We start from the raw sequence: 25,670 nt of genomic DNA, 5'->3' as shown, positions 1-25,670 counted from the left end.
AATGCAAAATTATTCATAAGAAAGATTGCGCGCGTAATGAGTCCTAGCACATTCAGTTCGCGATTTAATCTGAAATGGTAATAGTGGAAGTAATTAACGCCTCGTCGTGCTACACAGAGCCCGGACAAAGATGGAGGATTCGCGCAATTATTAAATTCGCTCCGTAGCGCATCGCGCGAGCATTCATTGTACACTGTTGACGGAACTGAGAAGTTAGTTTACTAGCAAGGCAATAAGAGAGTTACCGTCCCACCCGGTATACGTATGTACGTATATTTCGCGCAAAGAGCGTTATGCTCATTGCTTCCGTTATATGGCAATTAGAACGTCATCAAGTCTCCAAATTGCGTTTATCGTCAGATTCGTTGCGCTATCGCGAGTCTAGGAGACGAAAAATCTCCGTTCAAGAAGACAATAATATAATGAAAGTAGCAGTAGTAAAAGCTGAGTAGCAAAAGGTGTAATTTTAGAAAAAATTCTCCTTTCAGGTATAAATATATATTCTTTTCTAAATCACATATATTTTCATTATGTACAGGTAGAGAACAAACGTGTATATCATTATAACGCGAAACTAGTTTCTCTCACTAAGACTTTCAACAGTTTTTATAAAATCTTAATATTAACTAATTTAATTACATATTCTAACTCAAGTCAAAATTCAAAATTATATAAAATTATAGGATCTAGTTAATAATAGTCTTATTTCGACTTATTAGATAGATTAATAACAATAATTTTCGAGATATACGATAGCCTGAAAAACATTATTATTATTAGAACCGATACGATCTTGCAAAAAACCAAGAGCGGAGTCTCGGAATTTAGTCGGTTGCAATCTGTCGACAAGTTCGTTTGTTCCTTCTTCTTCGTAACGAGTGTCAATTATGTAAAGAAGGATTTACATAACTAATTATTAGTTTGGTGTTTAGCTTGTTTTGAGATATAATAATACGCAAATAATAGTAAATTAAAGAAAAACTGTGTAAATTTGATACAAATAAGATTCATCCGATGGTATGTGATTTAGAATGACCTGATTATTATTGCTCGTCCTTCACCTGGTTTAATGCTAGAGTTTATGAATATAAGCGAGACGAATTATAATATATATATATATATTTATATTTTTTTTTAATTTTATATATATATATATAAATTTGTTTAAAGTGGGTTTATATATATATATATAAATTTGTTTAAAGTGGGTTTAAGAAATAAAAATTCGGCCGAGCCTTAGTCGCAGAAAGAAATATCTTCGATCGGATATGCCTGTATACAAGAAGATAAGATGGCTTCGGATTTCCGCCGAAGCATAACGTATAAACAGGATATAGGTGGATGCACCGCGAAATATACGGAGCGTAAAAGGACGTTGGGGCGCGATGCTCTCCCCCGTTGTAAGCTTATATTGTCGTTACCATTTCTTTTGCAACACACGGATTTTACGCGACATTATCGCTCTTACATCGCATCCTTATGGTGCCATACTCGTAAAAGGATCAAAGAATCCTATGGGAATTCGCAAATTCCAACGTATTCTTATGAACGCGACGCATTCTACAAAAATAAAAACCAAGTCTGCTTACTTCTCTATCTTGCAGTTACGAACGTACAATTGTCATGCGTTAAATCGTGTTCCCCTATGCTTTTAATAATACCCTTTTAAGAAAAAACGCTTTAATGTCATGATCAGAGTTAATAATTAAAAAAAAAATATTATTTCTAATAATAAATTAACAAGTTATTATAATAGTTTGTATAAATTTAAAAAAAATAATATAATATAATAAAAAATATATTAAAAGGTAAAAAAAAACAATCGAGCAAATGAGTAGGTGTTAATAGTAATGTATCTTTAATCTTTAACAATAAATGGTGCACGACGTTTTGACTTCACAAAGTTTTCTTCAACAAGCACATAAATTCATTTAACAATAAAATCTTGGAGAGATATATAATAATACATGTCGATATTTCAATGTATGCAACTAAATTATTAAAATATCGACATGTATCATTATATATCTCTCAAAGATTTTATTGTTAAATGAAGTTACATATGTACTGAAGAGGATTCTGTGAAGTCAAAACGTCACACATCATTTATTGTTAAAGATGAAAGATACATTACTATTTTAACACCTAAACGTTTACTCATTTTATTTGGCCTATATTATTTATTATATTATATTATTTATAATAAGAGAAAAAAATTGCATCATTTGAAAAAAATAAAACGAGTAAAATCCCACCCGTTTATTTGCGATTTTATCTCATGCGACATCATATAATGATATAGATTTCAACTCATGACATTAATTTGCTCATTTTCAACACCTTCCCCTTTTCAGAATATAATTCAATTAAAACCCATCAAATGGTTACGTGGAAAGAAGAGTGAAAATAAGATTTATGATAAAAAGTCAATATTTTCGAAATGTACAGGTATGAAGAAGAAAAATATCCGCGCTGTGGAGAGCCAACACATTGCAGCTGAAACGCGGAAAACGAAATATTGACAGCTTACACTTGACCCACATGCGATATAAAGAGCGACTACATCGTGGAACGCTGAACGAAATGCACGTGCTCGTGTAATAAATGAATAGAAACGGTGCGTATATCCACGCACCAGCAATGCACGAGACAATTTACGCGTAAACAAAATTGTATAAATGTCAATCTAGATTATCTAGAATTCGATGCAATGGTTGTAAAGTGAAATTTTAGAAGTGAAATTTAAATGAAATTAATTAAATCAAAAATCCTAATACGAGAATGTAAAAAAAATTATATTTTTCGAGTTACAAGGAAAAATTAGACAACAGTTTTGCACATCAAAGCTCATAATTGCAAATATATGTCAATTATTATTGATACATATATGGTGGACTATTTTAATCAATCCAGTCAATTTTCTCCGAAATTGATGATATGAAAAATGTTTCAGATGAAAGTGGAACGGTTTTGAATGAAACGAATTTCGGTCATGTTTTTTTTGTAGGTGAAGAGGCTAAAAGGTTATCATCTTCATTTCTTTAAATGGAATTGTCTGGTTTTTTTTAATATAGTCTAATTGCTTTAGTTATTCTGCGTATAAAAATATTAAGATAAAATTATTGAAAACTCGATGGTTTTAAAATCAAAATACGTCTCTTTTGAAATCGTTCCACTTTCACGCAAAACCTTTTTCGTATCATCAATAATTTCGGAGAAAATTGACTGGAAAATTGATTAAAATGATCGATCCTGTACATTTTAAAAAATTACCCACAAAGAAATGATAAAAACTAAATTTTATAAGAGATAGCAGTAAAATAAATAAGTTATTTACTTCACGATTAATCCGCTAGTAACCTAAGAGACAGTTAGGCCTCCTTCAGCTCCTTACTTTCTCTCTTTGTACTCGTACAACAATCATGAAAACATGATTTATTACAATTGTGCGAAAAATTATTAGAATAGAATAATCGTGTGGTATTTTATATAGCATTCCCGACGTAAATCACGCGCCACACGAATTTTATTATTGTGCGTTGCAAAGGAAGAATAACGGGAAAAGAGTACAAATCGTCGCATTACCACTCGCAAATCTTATAAATTAGTAAAGTCTAGCAGAATGGCTGACATGTAATCTTAAAACAATGTTTTGTGACTTAAGTCTTTGTCTTTAGCGACGCACAATAACTGTCTTTCGTCTCAAGTTTTAAACTAAAAAGCGACTCTGTTTGTGATCTAGGACAAAGATTTCCTGAAACATTGTCTTAAGATAATAAATCGAGATTATAAATTAGTCGTTTTAAGACCCGAAATTGAACGGATATGCGTACAAATCAATCTCGAAAGTTAATCTACTATGTGATAATTATTAATTGTATAATATATGCAAACTTTATAGCGATATACGCTTGATACCGTTAATCGCTCGCTCGAGCTGTCTGAATGACAACACGACGTGCGTTTTGATTGAGCATGACATGTCGCAACAAAAAAATATAACAAAGTTGTCTCGGTTATTCTATTTTCATCCCCAAATATTTATTTAATGTTTCATAAAATAGATTCACGTCAAATATTTTATATGTTTTGCGCTTCAAATCAATTATTGCTAAACGTTCAATACATCACGTTTGCGTAACTTGAATTACTTGAGCCGATGCGACGATTCATGCGTTCTCGAAATAAAAGAATAAACAATTTATATTTAACTCGACGAAAAATGCAAAGCGCGCTGCGGAATATAATCAAAGCAATTTAAATAATTACCGTTTGCAAATGTATCGTAATGAAACAATATAAATTTGTAATTTTCATTCTCTATCGTTTCGATTCAAATAAATCGGGCGAAATGTACGTTTTGAAAAAATAATCATCATCTTAATACTCGTACGAATAGTCAATCACAAAAGTTAATTGTATACATTGACATTAAGAAAATTATCACGTTTGGAACTTTCCGACCTCTCTCGTTCCGCGTGGTGATGCGACGACATACGGAGCAACTCGCTCGAGTCTCACGGTCCGAATGACCACACGGCGAGCGGTATCCTTGCATAAACGGCAATAACAAACATCAAGACCAATCTCATTATTGGAATATGTATTTCAAATTAAATGTATGCTTCACATTAAATGTGTGAATATTCCGTTTCTTCTAAATTAATTATTAATAAATATGGTATTACGCAGCTAGTCGTTACTTCTACGATTCGACAAAGCGATTTATTACCAATTTCAAAATAATACGAATAAATTAACTAAAAGTATAAAAATAATTAAAATAATGTGCAGGATTATACGGAATATATATTTTATGAATTAAGTAAATTTATTATTAAATGAATTTAAGTATATTAAGTGAATTTCGTTGAAAGCAAGCGTTTTAAAAAAATGGTCATTAATAAAAATATCACAAATTAATAATTTGTATCTATTATATTTGCTTTTATTTTAATTTTTATTCCATCCGAGTAAATCACGCAAAATATCCGCTTCAATAAGTAATCGTTGCTTTGATATATTTACTTATAAATAATTTATCAAAAGTAATAAATAATGTATATTACCCGGGATTGCTTCACCGTCGCTAGATGTTTGTCAGATTTTCCTTTTTCTTCCTTCGTTGCACTCACACAATATTCGCGAAAACATAATTAATTGCAATTGCATTACTACAAGACACTTTGTACAGCTTCGGTAAAGTGCTCTTCAATATAACAAATAATAATAATAAAAAAAAAATAAAAATAAAAATACGATCGCACGAAGCTACGATCCATTCAATCTATATCTTGCAATTTAGTCAATTTAGACAAATCGAAAAATGTATAAATGCAATTATGGACTTTAGCTTTAAAATTCTGTTGACTTTTATCGCTTATAACTTATAACTTGAAAATTTGTAATTTTGACATTTCACATAATAACTTTATTTTCAATTGTTCTTTAAAATTCTATTAATATTGCACTGCGATGATACAGAACATATATCGCATATAATTATTTAATAAGTAACATCGTAAAATTCCATATTATCAAGCATGAAAATTCCAATTAAATAAATAATATCTCATCAGAGTTCTTCGAATAACGTTATGAAAACGCGCAATTCCTTCAATCGTTCGTTATTGTGCACTCCAACTGACAGTGTATCTCCAGAAGCGTTGCACGCTCGATTTTGTGAAATTCGATCTCATTTTCAACGGAAATTTCCCATCTTATGACAGTTACGTCACCGTCCTAGATACCGGGCCAGATTGGCACGTATTTCCGGTCCTGACGTATAAATTTCGCGGCTCCTTCTCGGTGTGCAGCAATAATATCAAAATCATCCTTACCTGATCACGATCCCATGAATCCGCGAACTCTGTCGGTGCGATCTCAGACAATTTCGGCTGCACTTGACGTATGCACCGATGGAAACAGGGAAATTCACCGTTGCATAATGACGGACGATTCACTAGTGCATCGTATGTTGACCCGCGTGTGCCGGATGGCTTCCTCTCCCTTTCCTAATGCGGCGAGTAACTAATTCATGGGATACCGTCGGTACCTGCAAGATTATGAAAATTATGTTAGCGTTAATGGCCGACATTATGCGGAAACGCGGTACTTACAGCTCCGGAAGCTCATGTGGTTTTAAGAGAATAGTGTGCATTTTGTATTATCCCTTATATCCCCTTAAATACCCCAGCATAGAATATGTTAACCCGAGCAACCGAGCTATTGGAAATAGCGGAAAAAGGATTCCAAATTTAATTCTATTTCGTAAAGCTCTTTTTACACGATCTATAATTTGCCTCGGAATTTGAGACAGAATTCTATCTATAATTTTATACAGAGAACATTAAAATGCACAAAATATGCTAAGTGTACAAATTCTCGTGACGTGTAACTTACTGTCATATTTGATCATTTACGTGACAACGTCTTCATCTCGGGAGCAACTTATTAACTGATCATAATAAATGTCCTTGCTTATACGTAGTAAAATACAATATGTCAATTACAAAAATAAACATGTTTCTGCCGATGCATTAGAAAAGATTCTTTTTGAGTTAAAACGTTGAATATGTTTAAATTATTTTTTATATAATTTTAAATAATTTTGAAATGCTATTAGATCTTTGGCTATATTAGATCTTTGGCTAAAAGTTCGTTATGTAACATGTTAAATATACTTCGTTTTTTTTTTATATAGCTTACATCAAATACTTCTTTTACGTTTACAATGTTTATTTCAACGAGCAAATATTGCTATAATCGTAAATATGATTGAAACTGATATTATTAAAGAATTCTCCATAATATACTTTTATTTATTTTTTATTTTTTTATTACATGTGCATTTATTTCTTAATAACTACATCATGTTTTTCAATAACCCACTATGTCAAAAAAAAACAATCAAATATTTTATACATATTTTAATATCAAATTATAAATAAAATTCTGTCACGAAATCTGTCGCAATTATAAATCGTGTAAAATAGACTTAATGTAATGAACACCTGCGCGATATAAAATATTTCAGTCCAACTAATGTAGCAAAATACGTTTCTCGTAACATAAAAACGATCTTGTTATCGTCTATTCCTTATCCACACGTACATTTGTAAACATGCGCTCTGCTACAAAAATAACTGGAAAAAAATTGGAACAATTTCTGAATCGGGTACATTCCAACTTTACCGTATCATCGCTTTGTGTTTACGTCACGTTTCTCTCTGCGAAATCGCAGACTGGTTGAAAAGATAGAAACGGGAGGAAAAAAAAATAAAAAAACAGAGGAATTAACAAATTCGTAAAATTCCCTTTTCTCTCTGTTCTTTTAAATAAAATATCGCGTTTCGAATATTATTTTGCCCGAGACAAGGGTAAGCTACAGTTATCTCATTTTGCGCCATGCGCATCAAATCATTTGCAAAGCGGTGCAGGAAACGCATAATGAACGCGGAGTAGCGATAGTCAACCGTCAAAACAGTAAAAGAGGATTTTAGGCTTATATTTTCTGTGTCGTCGTGGACCCCATTACCAGCAACGTCGTTATCCGATCTGTGCACTGACGACCACAACTTTCTTCGCGAAACGAACTCGCCGACGCATTCTCTCGTCGACGAAAACGATGTTAAAGATAGGGGAGAATAACTTCCCCCCTCCTCTCGCTCACTGCCACCGTAAGACAAAGTCTTATAGAATATAATATCCCGCCGCGACGTGCCTTCCACGCAGTCGAAGAAATGGCGAAGAAATAATTCAAAAGTTTCTCGCGAAACAGCTTGCGCCGTGTTCTCGCCTGCCCATTCTTCGAGCTCCGCTCGTCAAAAACTCTCTTTGAAACTCGTGACTGCGCTTAGCAAACTATATTGCATTGCAAATATAGCAATGTTATCTCGAGAAATAATCAGATGCCGCAACATTGTACGGATAATATACGTTTTCTCTGTGTATTTTCTAAAATCATATAATTTCAGTAAACTGTGGAATAAAAGAGAATAAATGTAAATTGTTGCTGTAGAATGAACAAACTCACATGTTATCGCGTGTAGCGTTTCCTGAATACATTGTGGATGAATATTTTTCATTCAGTATCGATTATCGAATTGTGCGCGCTATCAACAATATCGTTATATTATTGTTCTAGGAAAAAATGTTCAATGTTTAAATCGTAAAATCGCAATAAATGAAAAAAATTCGGCAATTATTCAATTTTTAAACGGTAATTTTTAACTTTTCGAGGGTAAACAATTTTTTCAGAGCATTTTTTAAAGAGTATTAAACAGCATTTCAAAAGTTCTATCGAAATTTACTGCCCAAAGTAATTTTAAATCAAACAAGGAATTTCTTATAAATATTTGGTTGCTGAAAATGATATCGCAAACCAAATTTCACCAGAACGTCAAATTCCCGAAATAATTGAGATTTAATGTTAAAAATAGCTTTTTTGCGATATTTGTAATATTTTTGTAAAAAAGTTAGTTATCTGGAAATTTTGATTAGTTATTAATGTTTTGCTCATTTTCTATAAAATGTAGCTTTTTAATTTTAAAATCTTAATTTTTAGCCTAAAAGATTAAAGCTGGGCATTATACTTCTGAAGTAGCATCGCACGCACAAACTTTGAAAAAACAATTCTTCCAAATTGATTTTATCATTAATGCATTTGTTTTCCTTTAAATCATATAACTTTTGCCTGGAATATTTTTTTCAAAATATTTAAAACAAAAAAAATTTTTAATTTATTAAAAGAATTCAAAATAGACAATTAAAATAAAAAAATATCCTATGTATATATATGTATATATGTATATTTAATGGAATTTAAATTACACTGTAAATGTGTATTAATAACCCTAAATTACAAATATATTTTATGACTTTATCATCACAGGTAAAATATTTGCTCTATCTTAAAAAAAAATGATCTATTTAAATCTTTTATATAATAAACATGGTTAAAAAGCAAGATATCAAAATAAAAAAATGTACTTTATAAGAGATAAACAATACATTCGTAACTTTTAATCAGAATTTCATAATGCTGACTTTTGCAAAAAAATTTTAAATGTCGTAAAAAACCATTTTTTTGTATATTAAAAACCTCAATTATTTTGGAAATCGGTGAAAATTGACTTGCGGCAATTTTCACTAATTTCAACATCTAAAAATGTATAAAAAAACACTTTGCTTCAATATAATTAAAAAAAAAGTATTTTCGGTAAACTAATATTGTTAAAAAATTCAAATCGGTTAAAATGAAAAGAAACGTGACTGATAATAAAAATATAAGACGAGTACTCTACACTTTCAAATCCTTATTTTATATAGTTAATTGTCAGAACACTTCCAATCAGAAAAACCTGTTTAATTTTTTAGAGATGAATCAAAGCTCTACCAAGATACTTCTGATTCTTAAAAAACGGAAATACTAATTTTATTAAAAACAGCTCAAGATAAATCCATTTCTTTTTATATTAAATTTAACTATTATTTTTACGTGGAAAACGTTTATTCTCAGACGGTAATAAATGATCCTTCCTCTCTCTCCCGGCGAAAACGCGAGGTCGACGCACCATTAGCTTCACGGGCGCTTTTCGTCAAGAGATCCGCCGCTTCTTGACCCTAGTTTGCATCGCGGCAAGTGGGATCAGGTACCATTTATCCACTCTGACCACTCGCGTTGCCGTAATTCAAGCCGCTTCGAGGACGAGCATTGTTAGCGAAAGAAGATATCAGTGTTGGTAGGTTTAATTTTAAGGCAACGAGAGATGGATTATCGAAATAGTAGAGGTCATGGAAAATAACTTTCACTCAGCGTCTGGAACATATTTCGCTGTAAATCCGGCTCTCATGTCGCACAAATGAATTACACGTTGTTTATTGATAACAGTAATGGAACGAATTTTGCAACAAGAGAAGAAAATTTGGCGATAATAAAATTGGAAATAAATTAAAGTAATGAATCAGAAAGAATGGACGCAATAAACGTATTAAATAAAACGATAGTATTATTAAAGTAAAAATATGTCAACGAATGTAGATGTGTGTGTATGTGTGCGCGCGCGCACAAATAAAATATAGGACAATTTGGCTGAGGAATGGAAAATAACGTATTTTAAAAATAGCGTCGTTCGCTTTGTACGCGTGCAGGTGTATGGCTCTCCAAAACAGATTAAATTTATTTGACACTGTCAATCGCTACCTCTCGTTACCGTAACTTTATACTCGGCTATTGGAGACTGACTAGAGCAGTATGCAAATTTAACCAGCGAATTTAACAGACATTGCTCCATTGTTAGATTTATTTAATTAATTTTATATCTTCTAAAAGATAGACGCAGTCTTCTCCTAACTAATTTGGTTGTAGTTATGGACATTATGATTATTATAATAATGCATTGTAAATTTTATACACTGAGAGAAAAAATTACTAAATTTTAATAAGTATTTGTTTCAATAGTTGCAATAAAACATTTACTTACAATACATAAATATTTACTAAATAAAGAAAATAATAGTTAAATTAAATTAATAATTCTTGTGCTAAATAAATATTTATTTACATGTAGTAAATATTTTAATGCAACTATTTATAAATATTTAAACAAATATTTATTAAAATTTGATAATTTTTTCTCTCAGTGTAGTTATTGTTATTACAGGGAAGAAACAATTTTACTGTAGCATCTAAAACTTTAATTAAATGCAGATTAAAAAAAAATTTTATGTTGGATCGTCAAAATAATTATATGATGCTCAAGCATGATAATATTGCTGCAAACAGTTTTGACATTCTAGCAATTAACTTAAATGTCCAATAAAGATTTTTAAATAATTTAATATACTTAATTATATTCAAATCTGTATTTCAGCAAAATCATTCTTTTCACGAAATATTGCTTATTACTTTGTCATGCTTATTTAATTATAAATATATTGCATTGTTTTGCATTTTCTATATATTTTATAATATTCCAGATAATACAAAAGAGAGGAAGAGAGAGAAACAGCGTACATGCATTTCTATCTCGCAGGATACCATCTCAATTAATCTATTATACCATACTCCGGGGATCTCTGATGATCCCCCTATTTTCCATCTTGGCGCCCCTCTTTGTTACCAGGCGCAAAGGGACGCGCCACCAGGTACCATTTATTTGTCCGCACTGTTCGCGACGTCATAATTCAAACCTGCAGGCTCGGATTATTATAAAAAATGCAATGTGTCTAGATTCCACGTAGATAAAACGTAGAAAATAAAAGAAAAATCCTACAGCAAAATCGAAGTTTGACAGAAGATTGCTGTATTATTTTATATTCTCAATATATTATTCGTTTCATTATTTGGAAGAACTTTTTTTATTCACGACTTAGATAACATTTTTTGCAATATTAATTTTAAACTCTTTCTTTATATTCCAAAGCAAAATTCTTTTATTCTTATATTTTATTAATTCTCGCAATCAAACTTAATTATAATATTAAAAATATTTAAAACGTTAAAACTCGAACTTATAGTATTAATACAAATAGGGTAAATACAAGAAAAAGCGAGCAAGGAACTAGGTGAAAAAAATAAATTGGTACATTTAAATGAAATTCAAATAAAACAACGTAAACGTTTCGGCTTTACTAAATCCTTTCCAGCACGAACAAACATCAATATCAACAATAAAAGTCAAAGACTCAAGAATAATATCCCATAAATTAATGGTAAGCTCACACAATAGATTAAACGCATATAAATTTTGCACAATCAAAATGAGTTACTGTCATTTACGATTACAAAATTCACAATAGTTAAATAATTATCAAAAATTTTTCTTGTACATCAAACCGAGGAGGAGTGAAATAGACCTAACAAAGAAAAAAATTATAAATAACGTAGCATGATATCTGGGTCGTTTTGTCAAACGTTAAAACCGCGCAATAAATTTAAGTTATGAAAAAGGCAAGTCCAGAATTGAATAGTGCATCTCATATTAGCGCAAATGAAAGACAAGTGAACTGCGCGACAGTCAGACAATTTCACGTATCAATTATAAAATGCATCTGACGTTATTATCTATGTAACGTTATCACAATACACGTGATTCGTTTTAATCGAATTATTATACGTATCCGTCTAGTAAAGTTAGCTGCTCTTTCGATTAAAAGTGTGCAGGACTTATAAAAGGCTTCGACCCAATCCTGATGATACCACACGAGCATTGTCAGTGGTGAACGATGTCAGTGAGATTAGGGCACTTAATCGCCAGTGGCATATCAAAAGGGGGGAGCCATTCTGCAGCTCAGTGACACGTATTGTCCGTAAACGTGCCTTTTGTCATCCAATTGAATCTGGAATGTGCCATCTGCGCCGCAAGAAAACTACACTACGCGATGATTCGGTGGCGTCTTGGTCTCGCGGATCAGAATTGCGTCGAAACATCGCGAAAGCGACGCAACGTGACGAAAAAAAAATCTTAGAGGAAAATAATGTGTCCTTTTAGATAATATCTCTCTAACATCCTTTTAGATAATTCAACGAAAGTACGTGTTCAATGATAAAAGTTTCTACGTCACAAACTCATTAAAATTTTAATTAAAATAGAATTTTTATCCTCTTCCTTGAGATGGTGGAGTTTTAATTGTGAGATAAGTGGGAAATTTAAATTTTTTCGCGCACTTCTCGTTAAAATATAAGAACGCAATACGACGTGCCGTCGATATTAGATCGCACGATTTTAACGGGCAATTATATTATTTCGGTGAAAAGCGTAAGCTGCATTTGTGCATATCGATTGCAATCCAATGTTGCACTATATGCGCCCAATTTAGAAATTGCCGGAAGTAATCGCAGATTCGAACAATGCATGCTGTGTAATATTTAACGTTCAGCAGTTATGTTTTCGAAGAGAGGCTGTACAATGGACATATACAAAACGCAATACGGAATATCAAATTTTTCCGATCCTCAACTGTCCAACTATTCTAAATGTAATAATTATCTGCTATTCGGGTAAAACGGAATTATATATAATAGTCTGTAACAATCTAAATTAAACATCAAATTTCGCAACTATGTAATGTTATTAAATTTATTGAAGCGAAAGAGGATGTAATTTATTAATGAATTATCGATATATTAATTACCGTAAAACGCAAATGAAACATGATATATAGTAACGAAGAAAAGATTTCTAAATCAAGGCAGATAGATAAATTCTATAGGATTCCAATAAACGAAGTAATACACAACGTTCAAAGTAATATAAGTTTCATGAAATTTAATAAATATAAAAAATTTTATATTTATTAAATTTCATGAAAAAATAAAACTAAATTTTGCTTACGTGTCGATAAAAAATACAGCAGACTGTAAAAGAATAGAAAATATTCCTTAATCGTTTTGCATTATAAATTCACAATTCATACCATTTTTAAAGGGAAATACGTATCTTCAATAAAATAAAAATATCTCGGATATATGCATTAGAATCAGAAGTTTCTTGATCTCTTTCTCTCTCTCTCTCTCTCTCTCTATATATATATATATATATATATATATATATATATATCGCATAACGTAATATGCTATAAATACAGATTCCTCGAAAGAAATCATAAAAACGTTCTTAATAACTTGTCGTTATAACATCGTAATTAACCTTATATCATAGCGTTGTATCATTAGTATTAAGCGGAATCCCATAGCAGCACGGGGATCAGATATTCAATTATACGTGGTAAAAAATAGGCACTATAGGAACGTTCTCACATGTACGGGTCGCAAGGTTAATCGATATTAGGTATTCTTAGTACGGAGAGCCAGTCTGTCGAGTGACGGCAAAATTTTATCGTCCGCCATGCGAATCCACGCGCTTCAGTAATCAACGTAATATAAACGGCTTCTCTTTATGGAGGAACCTTCGGTGCCGCTGCACAATGCGCGATACAAATGCTTTGAAACTTACAAGACCATCTTCATATTTAACGCGACTCTCCATATCCCGACATTGATCTCGCGAATTATTCACCCAAGTTTCATGGTGTCCTTCTACCGTTATCGACGAAGCTCTGGCCTTCACCGCGGATTAAGCTCGGCCAAAATTTCAATCTCTCGCGGCCGACAAGTCCCATCGTCCGAATAACCTGACCTGAAATTGAAGTACGCAACTTCGAATTTACAGATTAATTCCAAATCTAGACATGTACGACTATTTCGTAAATTAAAACTAAAATCCTTTGGGAATACGTTTTAGATTGTATGTCTCACTGTGCACTGCCTTATTAATTATTCCGCTCTTGTATTCTAAATATATAAAACAAATTAAAAAAAAGCTTTTTTTTTAATTTGTTTTATATATTTAGAAAATAAGCGCGGAATAATTAAGGCAATCCATCATTTGTTATCTCACAATTTTGTTTAAAATGTTCAATAAACTATTGATATTCTGTAATGATCAAGAAATGCATCAATTATGATGCTAAGTGAGCGCGAAATGACGGAGAAAAAGGTCAATAACGCGCTTTAAACGGCGATAGATTGACGAATTAATGAGAGGGAGGAGTTAATCGCAATATAGAATAAGGACGCGATTTACTGGCCGTTCTCGATAATAAAATTAGCCGGCTAACCGGTCTTGGATGCTTCATTATCGTGAACTTGTCGTCTACCTTTTTTTCACATAACGTTATTCACGTAACGCAGAGTTTTCTGAAGCGTAATGAATTTTCTTATCGTGCGGAACCGCGTCACAGACGCACGTATCAGCCTCGAAGCATTCCAGTAAACGATTGTATTTATTCTACGTATAATACGAAACCTTCGAATGGTATAAGCACACGAAGAATGTAAATATTGATTACCATAGGACAGAATACTTTTAGAATATTTTCGATCTCGCGTTTGCAATTCAATATAATACAACGTAAATACGGCAATGTCCATATATAAAATATGAAAAACTTGATTCTCTGAGATAATACTAAAGAATGTAATGATAAAGATGTTTTGATTATACATTAAATAAACATATTAAAAAGTTATCAAAAAGTTTAAAAGCTGATGGCTTCTTAAACTTATTCTTTTTTTTCCTAATCAACGACAAAAAACTTTGGTCGTGAAACCAGCTGCAAAAAAAAGCAACAAAAAATTTGATTTTTGGAGCAAAAATGATCTTATTTTGCTGCAGTTTTAAGTAAATAACTTGTAAACGGCTAAATGGATCTAAATAAATTTTTGTACAAATATTTATTAATTTTATTAATGCACGTAGAAATTTTAATTCAGTCGCAATTCTATTTCCTCATTTTTGCAAATAAGTATTATATATATATAACGCAATTTTATACTAGAATTAAAAGAGCAAACAAAAACTAAATAATTTTTAAACCAATAAAAGAAATATGTTTAAATTCACGATACTGAAGCTTGTAATAATAGAACAATCTATAAAATTTTTTAAATTTTGCACTGAGAAAAAAATTGGTTGAAAAACTAAAATATTTAGTATCCGATACGTTCAAATAAACAATGGGTTGTTTCAACAAATATTTAGTTGCACAGAAAAAATATAGTTTATTTATGTCATCACTTGTTAAGCAAAAAATTAACTAAAATTCAATATTTCGTTGAACGTAAGTCAAACTAAATATTTTACAATAGTTTTTTGATCAATTTTTTTCAGTGTGATAACATTCTAAGATGTGACACATACATCTTTAATATTTTTTTAATTACTTGAGCAAAATTATTTTACTAAATATTTTTTTTATATCTAAAATTACATTTTTTTAAATTTCAATCTAATTCCTATAATTTTTTTTTATTTTAGTTGTTTGAATCAACGCGATAACACGTTTTCTGTAAAGTGGTGGATAAAATCATTGCAAAGTGAAATCCAAACTTTTGATTGTTTCAGTGAATCAACTCCGCATTTTTCTATAAATCTCCGAACATATGTGAGAACAATCCATAAAATTTTTGTTAAATTCATAACGTTTCAAAAAGATTTCAGGTACTATCTATCCTTAATTTAATTATATGACGTAATAATTTGCATGCGATATGTCGCATCTAATTAAGCGAAAAATCGTTCGCGTTGAATAACGAAGGTAGATTAAAAAAAAAAAAAAGAATAATGCATCTTGAGAAAGTCTCGAGTGCGCGTCGACGATATTAAGATCGTATGCGCAAAGAATGCTTTAGCTTTCCCTCGAAATATTATCTTATATCCTTGCAAAATGATGAAGTAGCTTCCAAAACAGAACAAAAAATTATTCCGCGAGAAAAAGATGAATAAGCGAGAAAGGGAAAGGAGAGAAACTTGAAGCCATTCCTAGCGCGACGAGCGAGTTTTACGACGTGACGGCTCGTCGCCGGGCGAATTAATTAGCATAATTCGCCCAAAGAGAGCAATAGGAATCGATCGAATGATCAATGGACCGTACGTGCAACAACTCTTTTCTAATAAGTTACATGTTTTCCCATGGATGTAGCTTGTAAACGAGCTGGTAGAACGGTAATCCGATGCTAGAGCGTCAAATACACGAAGGGTGCATGCTAGAGCGTCAAATACACGAAGGGTGCGACGCGGAGGCTCTCTACACGAAGGAAAACAAAGGTAAAAGTGAGGAGAGGTCCTACGGAAGAAAAACAGAGGAAATAAAAGGCGACGAGATCCCGTTGAAAATTAAATATGGCCGAGGTTTCTCTCCGTTGCCTCGCGTTTTCTCGCGTCACCTAACGCTCATTCCGTTTATTCAGGGTTTTCAATACGCGCGCGTCTGAATAAACGAAGACGTCGGGTTTCATGCCGCGCGATATATCGATAAAGATGCAAATCGACAGAGTAGACACGGCGTTGCAACAATATTTCTTCTTACGTCGCGACCGACGTAAGAGCGAAATGCGCGATGTTATACGCGGCGGTGGCGGCGGCCGTGCCGGCCGCGCGCGTATTTTCAGTATAACACCGTGAAAAGTACTACGGAGCCCCTGCTATGCACACAATTCTGTTTACTCGTCTAACGGAGTTACGTAGACGACCCCGGTGTTAGGCGGAAGAAGGAAATGACGCAGTCGCGCGAACTGCAGCGAATAAATGTACGGCGGCAACGGCGTTAAATTGCCGGCGATATCGCGTTGCAACGTGAGTCACTGTCCGGCCGAGTTCGAGCGACCGATTCCTTTTATATCATTGGCTTATGGCATTTTAATTTATTTTAACTTTTGCAACGGGTGCCGCCATGCAAATATAATATATATTACTAATAATCATTTTATTAATGGGATCTATTGTGTAATTACAATATTGAAATTTATATAATATATTAAATTATTATAAATTACAATACATTATGTATTTATGATAATTTTATCACATATTATAATTTTATCACTTTATATTGAGTAGAATCGAATCAATTGTTCTTTATTGGTAAAAAAGTAGTAAAAAAACTCTAATTTTGTGTTATATTAGGTTTTACTATAAATTCTTAATCCTTAAATCTTTGGCCCGAGTTTAAACCCATTTTACACGATTCATTTATAATTTGCGATAGATTTCGAGACTATTTTCTAAGAGACTAAATTCTATTTATAATTTTACATCAATTATGTATAGAATATTCGATTGTTTTCTTTCTTTGACAGAGTGAATTATTAACAAATATGATATGGTTCTTAAAAAATACATGTAAGTATAACAAAAGTATAATAATGGAGAATTCTATAATAATAACATCAATTTCAATAGTATTTACAATTATTGCAATATCCGCTCATAGTGATAAACTCCATAAAAAAAAAATACTTAGTGTAAGTTGTAGCACATTAGAAAAAAACGAAGTATACTTAACATGTTACATAATTTTTAGTTGAAGATTCAATAGCAAAATTTTTTAAGATAAATAAAAATTTATTTAATTAACATTTCAGATGAGAAGAAATCTGTTGTAATGCATTGGCAGAAGCAGGTTTATTTTTGTAATTGATAGATTTTACTACGATATACATAAAGATATTTATGTTCAGTTAATAAACAGGTTACTTCTAGGACCAGAAGAATGACACGTAAATGAAAAAAATACGATAGTATGTTAAACAGTAGTTTATGTCATTTACAATTCACGGATATTTATATATTGCGTATATTTCATGTATGTTCAAGAAAGTTTTTGCATTAAATTATAAATAGAATTCTGTCGTGAATTATTGCACAACAAAAAAGTCAAGAAAAGAAAATTGTCCAATTTGCTCTAGCATTGGAGGCAAAGCGGATCACCAGTTAAAAAAAAATAAAATCCCAAAAAAATAAAAATCAATGAATATTCTTTGAAAAAGCCTATTAATTCTCTTCGTTATAAATTCACAAATTTGAGATTGTGATTTTATATAAAAGACAAAATTTGCGCACTCCCGATTTCTGCTCGTGTATCATCGACTGACACTGAATCACACGCAATGTAGAATTGTTGTCTATTGTTTCCGCTGCAGCAGGAGCGCACGAAAGTAATTAGTATGATAAAACAGATGGTATGAAATAAACTAATGATAACTGTCTCAAAACTTTTAATGATCTCATTTGCTTCGGTCTACCCTATTAGTTTAATAGCCATGTATTATCAGATATTATCGGAACGTGAAAATAATAAAGTTACCTATAACTGAGAAATGATAGGACACCCTATCATTTTATCCTTGTCGTGGTCTTTATCTATGATATGAAGGAATCGTTACGAAATTGCTTAAGGTAACCGATTTGACCATGGCAGAAAGGCGCGGAGGAAATATCGGTCTGAAAGAAAAATTGTCCGGAGAGAAAAATATCCTTACTTGTCGCTACACTTTCGAAAAAGTTTCCCGTTCATTGAAAAACTTCGCGTATTCGTACGACGGAAATCTATTGCCGACTACGATTTATCCGGATAACAGATTTGTATTTTAAACTATCCCATTTCCGCTGTGCGTGCCATATGTTACGGAAATACGGTATCGATTCGACGCAATACGGTCCAACTCATGAACCTTTGGTTTTTCATTTCTTCCGAGGAATAGTGCATTATATATTGCTTCGTAGGCAATTATACTTTTACGTATTCCGATAGCAAAAATTCGCAGAATTCCTTTAGGAAAAAGTGTTTCAATGAACTGATTACTACATTAGTAACTGATGATGTTTCATCATACGAATTGGAAAACTTTTCAGAAATACCGAGAAAATATATAATACATCTTTTCTCAGAATTTTTCACAAATGTGAATTACGAAATGTTCTAAAAATCATAGATACATAAAAAATTAGAGAAATTTTTTATAATGTTTTAAAATGATACAGAAATTCTGAAAAATTCTGGAACTTTAAAATTCTAAAAAATTACATGAAAAGCTTTGAGAAAAATTTAATAACCTTAGTGAATATTCTTCCTGGATTTTTTTTATTTATTTCTCAGAATCTTTATGTAAATTTCAGAATTTTTGAGAATTTCTATATAATTTTATAACTTTTTAGAAAATTTCTCAGACTTTTTATACGAATCTTATAATATTCCAAAATTCACATATATAAAAAATTCTGAGGAAAGATATAGATTTTCTCGATATTCATAAAAGTATTCCAATTCATGTAAAAATTCTAAAAAGAATTTTCAAGAAGGTCCATAGGCAATCAGCATTTTATTGTCCAGGCCAAATCTTTGTTGTTCTAGGTTTTAAAAATGTAAAATAATTTAAAACACTTTTCCATACCTCTGCTACATTACTAAATAATAGTTTAATTCAAATTAAGACTTTAAAACCTTTATTTAATAAAAATTAAAGAATTTAAGTGGTGAAATTTGAAAGAGTGATTGTGCCAAAATGATTCAGATTGCTTACAGAGAATTAATTCCGGATATTCCAAACGGTTTCTGAAAATAATTAATATCCATTTCATATTTAAATGTATCAGATTTGCAATTAATTTGTTTAATTATCAATTTCTCTATTACAAGAAATCCAACCATCTTTGTTCTCCTGCGACAGATACGCGTTCGCAATAGTGACCTCCAAGGTCCAATCATGGATATTCCGCATCAGACTAGTTTTCACGGAAGTTTCTCAAAATTTCAAAAGTAATTATATTAAATCTTATTTTTTTTTCCAAAAAGAAGTACATTCTTTCCAGAAAAAACTTGAATGTCCCAGACAACACGTAATGTTTACAAAAGATTTATAAACACATTTAAAATAATTATTTGAATATTTCATGAATATTTATAAAATACGTATAAAATGTTACTTTAAATATTTACTTTTGTACTTATCATAAATATTGTATAAAATATTTATTTGGTATTTTAATAACATATTAAATAAAAATTGTATAACTTTTTCCTTCATATACTATATATAAAATGTTTGCATAATATTAAAAGAATAAATAAGCTAATATTTATTATAAATATTGTGCGCTATCTAGGTTATGTTTATGAATTTTTTAACCCACTTTAAATAGATGAAAGAGTGACGAGAGATTGGACGTATAGTAAGATACCCTTATTCACATTGTATCGTAAACGTTAATGAAGCATAGCAGCACGTTTTCCATAATTACTTGCCCGATAAGCACAAATCTCTAATCTCACTCTATTACTGCGAACTGCATGTTCACCGTACGGTGAAAAACCCTTAAAATGCACCTTGATTCTAGACATTAATCCAAATTCCAGCGCAATCTCTCTCTCTCTCTCTCTCTCTTCCTTTCTGTCTCTCTGTGGGATTGATTACAAGCGACTTATAACCTACTACACTCACTTGCGACGTCGGACGGTCCAAGGTGTCGAAGCCCATCCACTTGTCGCGACGCGGTATGCAATCATGGAGCACCTTTGCGGGGTGGTCGCGCGCAGCCGACGACGGCGATAACACGTATACGGCAGTGGGAGGGTTACCGCGGTCACTCGCGCACCTGTCCAAGTCCGCGCGCCGACCGATTTCGCGGTGGTCGCGAAGGGGACGCGAGCACGGCGCTCGGCGTGGTCACTGCTGCGTCGCACCACCTCGCGAGTCGCGCAAGATCACCCGCGACGTGTTGCAACGATCCCCCATCGGCCGTTGCTGGGCACACACGCGGAAACGCTCATCCGCGACGACGACGATGATCGCCACCGGCGACACTCGCGGCGCGAACTCGCCAACGATTTGAAGTGAGATGCGAGTGCCGCGACATGCTCGACCAGCGCGCGCGCGCGCGCGCGCAAGCAGGCGAGCGGGCGAGCGGGCGAGCGAGCGAGCGAGCTAATACGGCGATGAATATGATGGGAAGAAATGGGATACGAAAGAGAGAGAAAGAGAAATGAGAAGAGAGGGAGGTAGAGAATGAGGAAGAGTCTAGAAAGAGATAGAGAAAGAGAGAGAAAGAGGGAGAAAGAGAGGGAAAATTTGGTGACGGTGCGTGGGACGCGCGCGCGGCGGACGATTTAAAAACACGACGTCCTCGACGACGACGGCTCGAAGTCGTCACGACGACTGGCGTAACCGACGACAGAGAGCGACACGACAGCCCCCGACGGCCGGGTCCGACGCATGCGTCCTCGCCACCCCGTGCCCAACCCTGTTTTCCCAGAGACGGCCACCCTCTCGCACGTAAACGGACGCCTGCCTTTTACCCTCCATCTCGTTCCGCGTTACTGTCCTGTCGTCCGACAGTTCTCCGGGAGGGTAGAACCTTGCCGTTTTCGCGCCAAGGTAAACGCGAAGGTGAACGCACAGTGCGACGATGGTACCATGTGTAAAAATCACTCTGGAAGCTTGTTTAAATACCCATTCCGGCAGGGATGGCAAACAAAACAAAACTCGAAAAGAGCTTCGATTCGAGAACAAAACAAAAAGCAAATGCTGTACATTAGCTTCGCGCCCGGTACAAAACAAAAATAAATAATTAAAGTTTTGTACCGAGAATCGAAATTGTAAGAAAAAGTAGAGTGACAGGATGAGACGGGATATCCTCTGTATCGCGCAATTCAAGCTTAATAAACATATTTTTATTGAAATAGATCAAAGATAGATCATTTAAGTGAATAATATAGTTTAGTTACTTTTTGTGTCTGCTGCGATATTCGTCGTAAAAATTCATATCTTCCACAAAAATAAAGATATGGACTTCTTCCTGGATTTATTTTTAAGATGAAAAACTTTTCATGAAAAATTCAATATCCTTGTGACTTTCACTCCTTGAACTGTATACCTCGTCAAATGTTTGTAAAACGTGATAAAAGTTGAAACAATATATTTATTGTAAAAAAAAATAAAGATAGCAAGTACCTCCTAGGCTTAAAAATTAAAGTAAAACTTATATAAAATATAGCTACTTAATTTCAAATAGTGAATTAAATGTGAGGACCAAAATGTTAAATTTGTTGTATTTACATATAAGTTGGTACACACATATAGATTTTCGAATAAACAAAATTTTAAATTTTGGAAATTTTACTGCAAATTCGCTGATAACAAATTTATAATAAATATTCTAAAATTGTAAATGATAGTTTCAATAAAGCAACTTAAAATATTGAATTTTATTGGAATTGAATTTATTTTATTCCACCATTATACAATTTTACAATTTTGACACATTACAGATTTATAATCGGCGATTCCAAAAACCCATAATAAGATATAAGACTAGAGTTAGAAGTTATTTAAAAAAAAAAGTCAAGCATAAAATGGTTTCTATCACATTTTGTAATAATGTTCATTTTATACTTTCACACTTTTGCAATTTATTTTAAGTAGAAGTACACAATTAAAAACAATTTCGTACTTGTAAGTACGACATTGCTTCTAATTGTGTACTCCTACTCGAAATAGATCATAAAATGAATATATCGTTTGTACCATATCCTTGAACGGCAATCATTTTTATTTTTATAAAAATTTTATTAATTTTTAAAAATAACTTTCTTAAACAATTTTGTAGATAAAAAACCTTAAATTTGCTTCGTATTGATAAGTTTCTATTAATTTTTGTTATTCTATTGAAACAAAAATTCTGCATTAACGAAATGCAATTTAATTAGAGTAAATTTGAATACTATGGCCATATGGAAAAGATGGCCAAGTCTGTAATATCTCCAATAATTATTAAATAGTGCATTTTTATAGTCATTCTGAAAAGATAATCAATATTTACAGTAATTTATATGCGTACACTATTCAAAATAATTTTATTCTGAATATTATGTAATACTTTTACTGTTTACTACTAACTACAAAGTTTTGCATGTGTCCTCTAAAAGTTGTTATTCACGTCAAATAAATTATGTCTAAATAAAATTTTCTGCAAGTCAAACCGTGTTTTTTAACTATTCTTTTAATGTTCTTTACGTTGAGTTTCAAAAAATCGTGTAAATTTATTTCTACTGACGGAAAATAACGTTTCAAACATGTGCAAAGTCGTGTATTTGCGTAAAATGCAAAAGTCTCTTTTTAATTGAAAAAGTTAATATGAGCTAAAATTAGTCACACATTTTTTAATATTTCAATATAACAAACAATTGTAAGAAACTTAAGAAAAATCGGCGTCTGACGTTCCTTGAGGTTTACTTTTAGAGTATTGTTTTAAGCTAATTACAAAGTAAACTGACATTGATAATTAACATTTCTATACAATTATAAAATTAAAATTATTTTCTAATACAAATTATTTTAAAAAATAGTCATTTAGAAAGATTTATGAGTTTCATTAATTAATTAAAGAGAGGAAGATACCGCACTTGCCCGCAAGACCACGCCGTGTCATGCTTTCTCTCTCATAAAATTAATACAACATCAAATCTTAATTGTAAATACCTTATATTTAAATGCTCCTTAATTATCTTTTTCTTAAAAAAATAAGGAAAACATATAATAAAATGATTCTAAACTTCCGCTATTTGGGTTGTACGAAATCAACACTTATGAATGCGTGTCGTTCATGTCAATTTCATTTACTGATAATATTGTAAATATATTACAGAATAATATAATATAAGTATGATATTATTGCATGAATATATTGTCAAGCTATATTTACGTATTTTTGTTTATTTTTTAATACTAATTTATTAACCCATTAGACTTTTAAAAATTAAAACTAACTAAAGTGCATTACAATTTTTATTATGACGTTTCAAGTAGGCTTATAACATATACCATATACGTTATATCACAATCGAATTTTTTTTTTACATTAAACATAGACTTAGACTGTACAAAGTGTTAAAATTTTTTTGCAAACGTGCACATCATATTAAAAAAGATGATTAATTAACCCATTAAAGCCCATAACCAGAGCAGCAAAGTTAGCTAAAAAATAACAATTAAAAATAAGACCAAAGCGTTAAAAAGCATTCTTGATATAAAAAGCATTTTGCAAAAATCAATTTTGCAACTAATTATTATAAACAACAAAAAATAAAAAAAATATTATTATTAAAAATTTAAATTATTCTAAAAGAGGATAAAATATATTCTAAACTATGTTTTCTTATTATTCAAATTTCTCAGAAGTTAAAAAAGAGCAGTATACTTTGATGCAATAACTTTGTCCTGCATTAAACTGCATGCACGTGTATATGTACATATATGCATAGGTCATACCACACGACAAAGAAAAAATAAAAGAATGCAGCTTGCAGTAACATATACTCGTATATGTGTTAGTAGATGATGCAGATATCAGCAGTTGTTGGCCTATATTTCGTTGGCTTGTGTTACAATACCACGTTTAAAACGATTAAAAAATATGGGACGTCTTACTCTTTCGCACTTGCGTCTCGCTCGCTTTGCCTCAGATCTTTCTTCCATCGCATCCGGAAAGATTCCGAGAGGCGGTGACGACGATGACGACGACGACGCAGTTTGAAAAATTTTGACAAATGTCAAATTATAGTAGTATCAAATTCATTTATGCAAAAACATTAATAAAATAAGTAAAAGCCTTAGATAAGTAATAATCAATGATATCTATAAATTCTTAACTTTATTCGTAGTAATTATGCGGAATAGTTCCGATTTGCAAAATTTTCATTAACTCCAAAACAATTCTATAAAGTAAATATGGCCATTACATGTTAATTACATAATAGACTTCGCTTTGAGACAATCTAAAGAAGATCAACGTAGCTTTGTATTGATGTAGATGAATGTATTGATAAAGTCGGTGTTTAATCTTCTTAATGATTTTCAACAGTATGATGACTCGATCAAAATTGATCACAAAAGCAATGTATGCATCTTATTGAAATATATTTTCTTTGATCTTATTAATTGCTTATGTTAGAACAAACTGTAATTCTTTTCCTAGGTTCTTATTCCCATGATATAAACGAAAGGATATCTTTCAAATTTTTAAAAGATATTTTGCTATATTTTAAAATGTCTTGCATTTTTTCGAAAAGCCTCAAAAAAGAGCAAGCCGTTAGCGATCTGAAAGATATCTTATGCAACATTCTGAGAAATCATTTCAAATTCAGATATCTGTAGACGTCTTGAAGGTATCTTTTAGAAATCTAAAGACATCTTATGCGACAAATATCTTTAAAATATATTTTAAGATGTGTTTTAGACATTTTCTAGAAATATCTTAATATCTTTAATAACATATCTTATTTTGGATATCCACTTGACAAAACTTCAATATTTTTTCAGATATTCTGCATAA

General features: G+C 31.9%; 1 protein-coding gene and 1 long non-coding RNA gene across 4 annotated transcripts in view; one reads left to right on the top strand and one right to left on the bottom strand.

The window, feature by feature from the left end:
• The window catches only part of LOC105194021 (kazrin), a 206,067-nt gene that overhangs the window by 166,814 nt on the left and 13,583 nt on the right, over window positions 1–25,670 (bottom strand). The window contains exons 1-2 of one of the 3 annotated variants that reach the window (XM_026138186.2): window positions 20,783–21,482; window positions 5,841–6,055 (exon numbers count right to left, since the gene is read on the bottom strand). The gene's annotated coding sequence lies outside the window, so the exon portion shown is untranslated. Of the gene's footprint in view, window positions 1–5,840; window positions 6,056–13,958; window positions 14,266–20,782; window positions 21,483–25,670 lie in introns of those variants that run through there. The other 2 variants (XM_039453498.1, XM_039453497.1) reach the window with 2 other exon arrangements.
• On the top strand, window positions 21,626–25,159 carry LOC120358646. The gene is made up of 2 exons (XR_005575552.1): window positions 21,626–21,715; window positions 24,674–25,159. It is a non-coding gene; the product is annotated as an uncharacterized LOC120358646 (long non-coding RNA).

Source organism: Solenopsis invicta, chromosome 9 (assembly GCF_016802725.1).
Source record: "Solenopsis invicta isolate M01_SB chromosome 9, UNIL_Sinv_3.0, whole genome shotgun sequence".
In the NCBI taxonomy this organism is placed as follows: Eukaryota; Metazoa; Arthropoda; class Insecta; order Hymenoptera; family Formicidae; genus Solenopsis; species Solenopsis invicta.
Note: the sequence above shows the minus strand (reverse complement) of the source record. Positions and strands in the feature narration are given on the sequence as shown.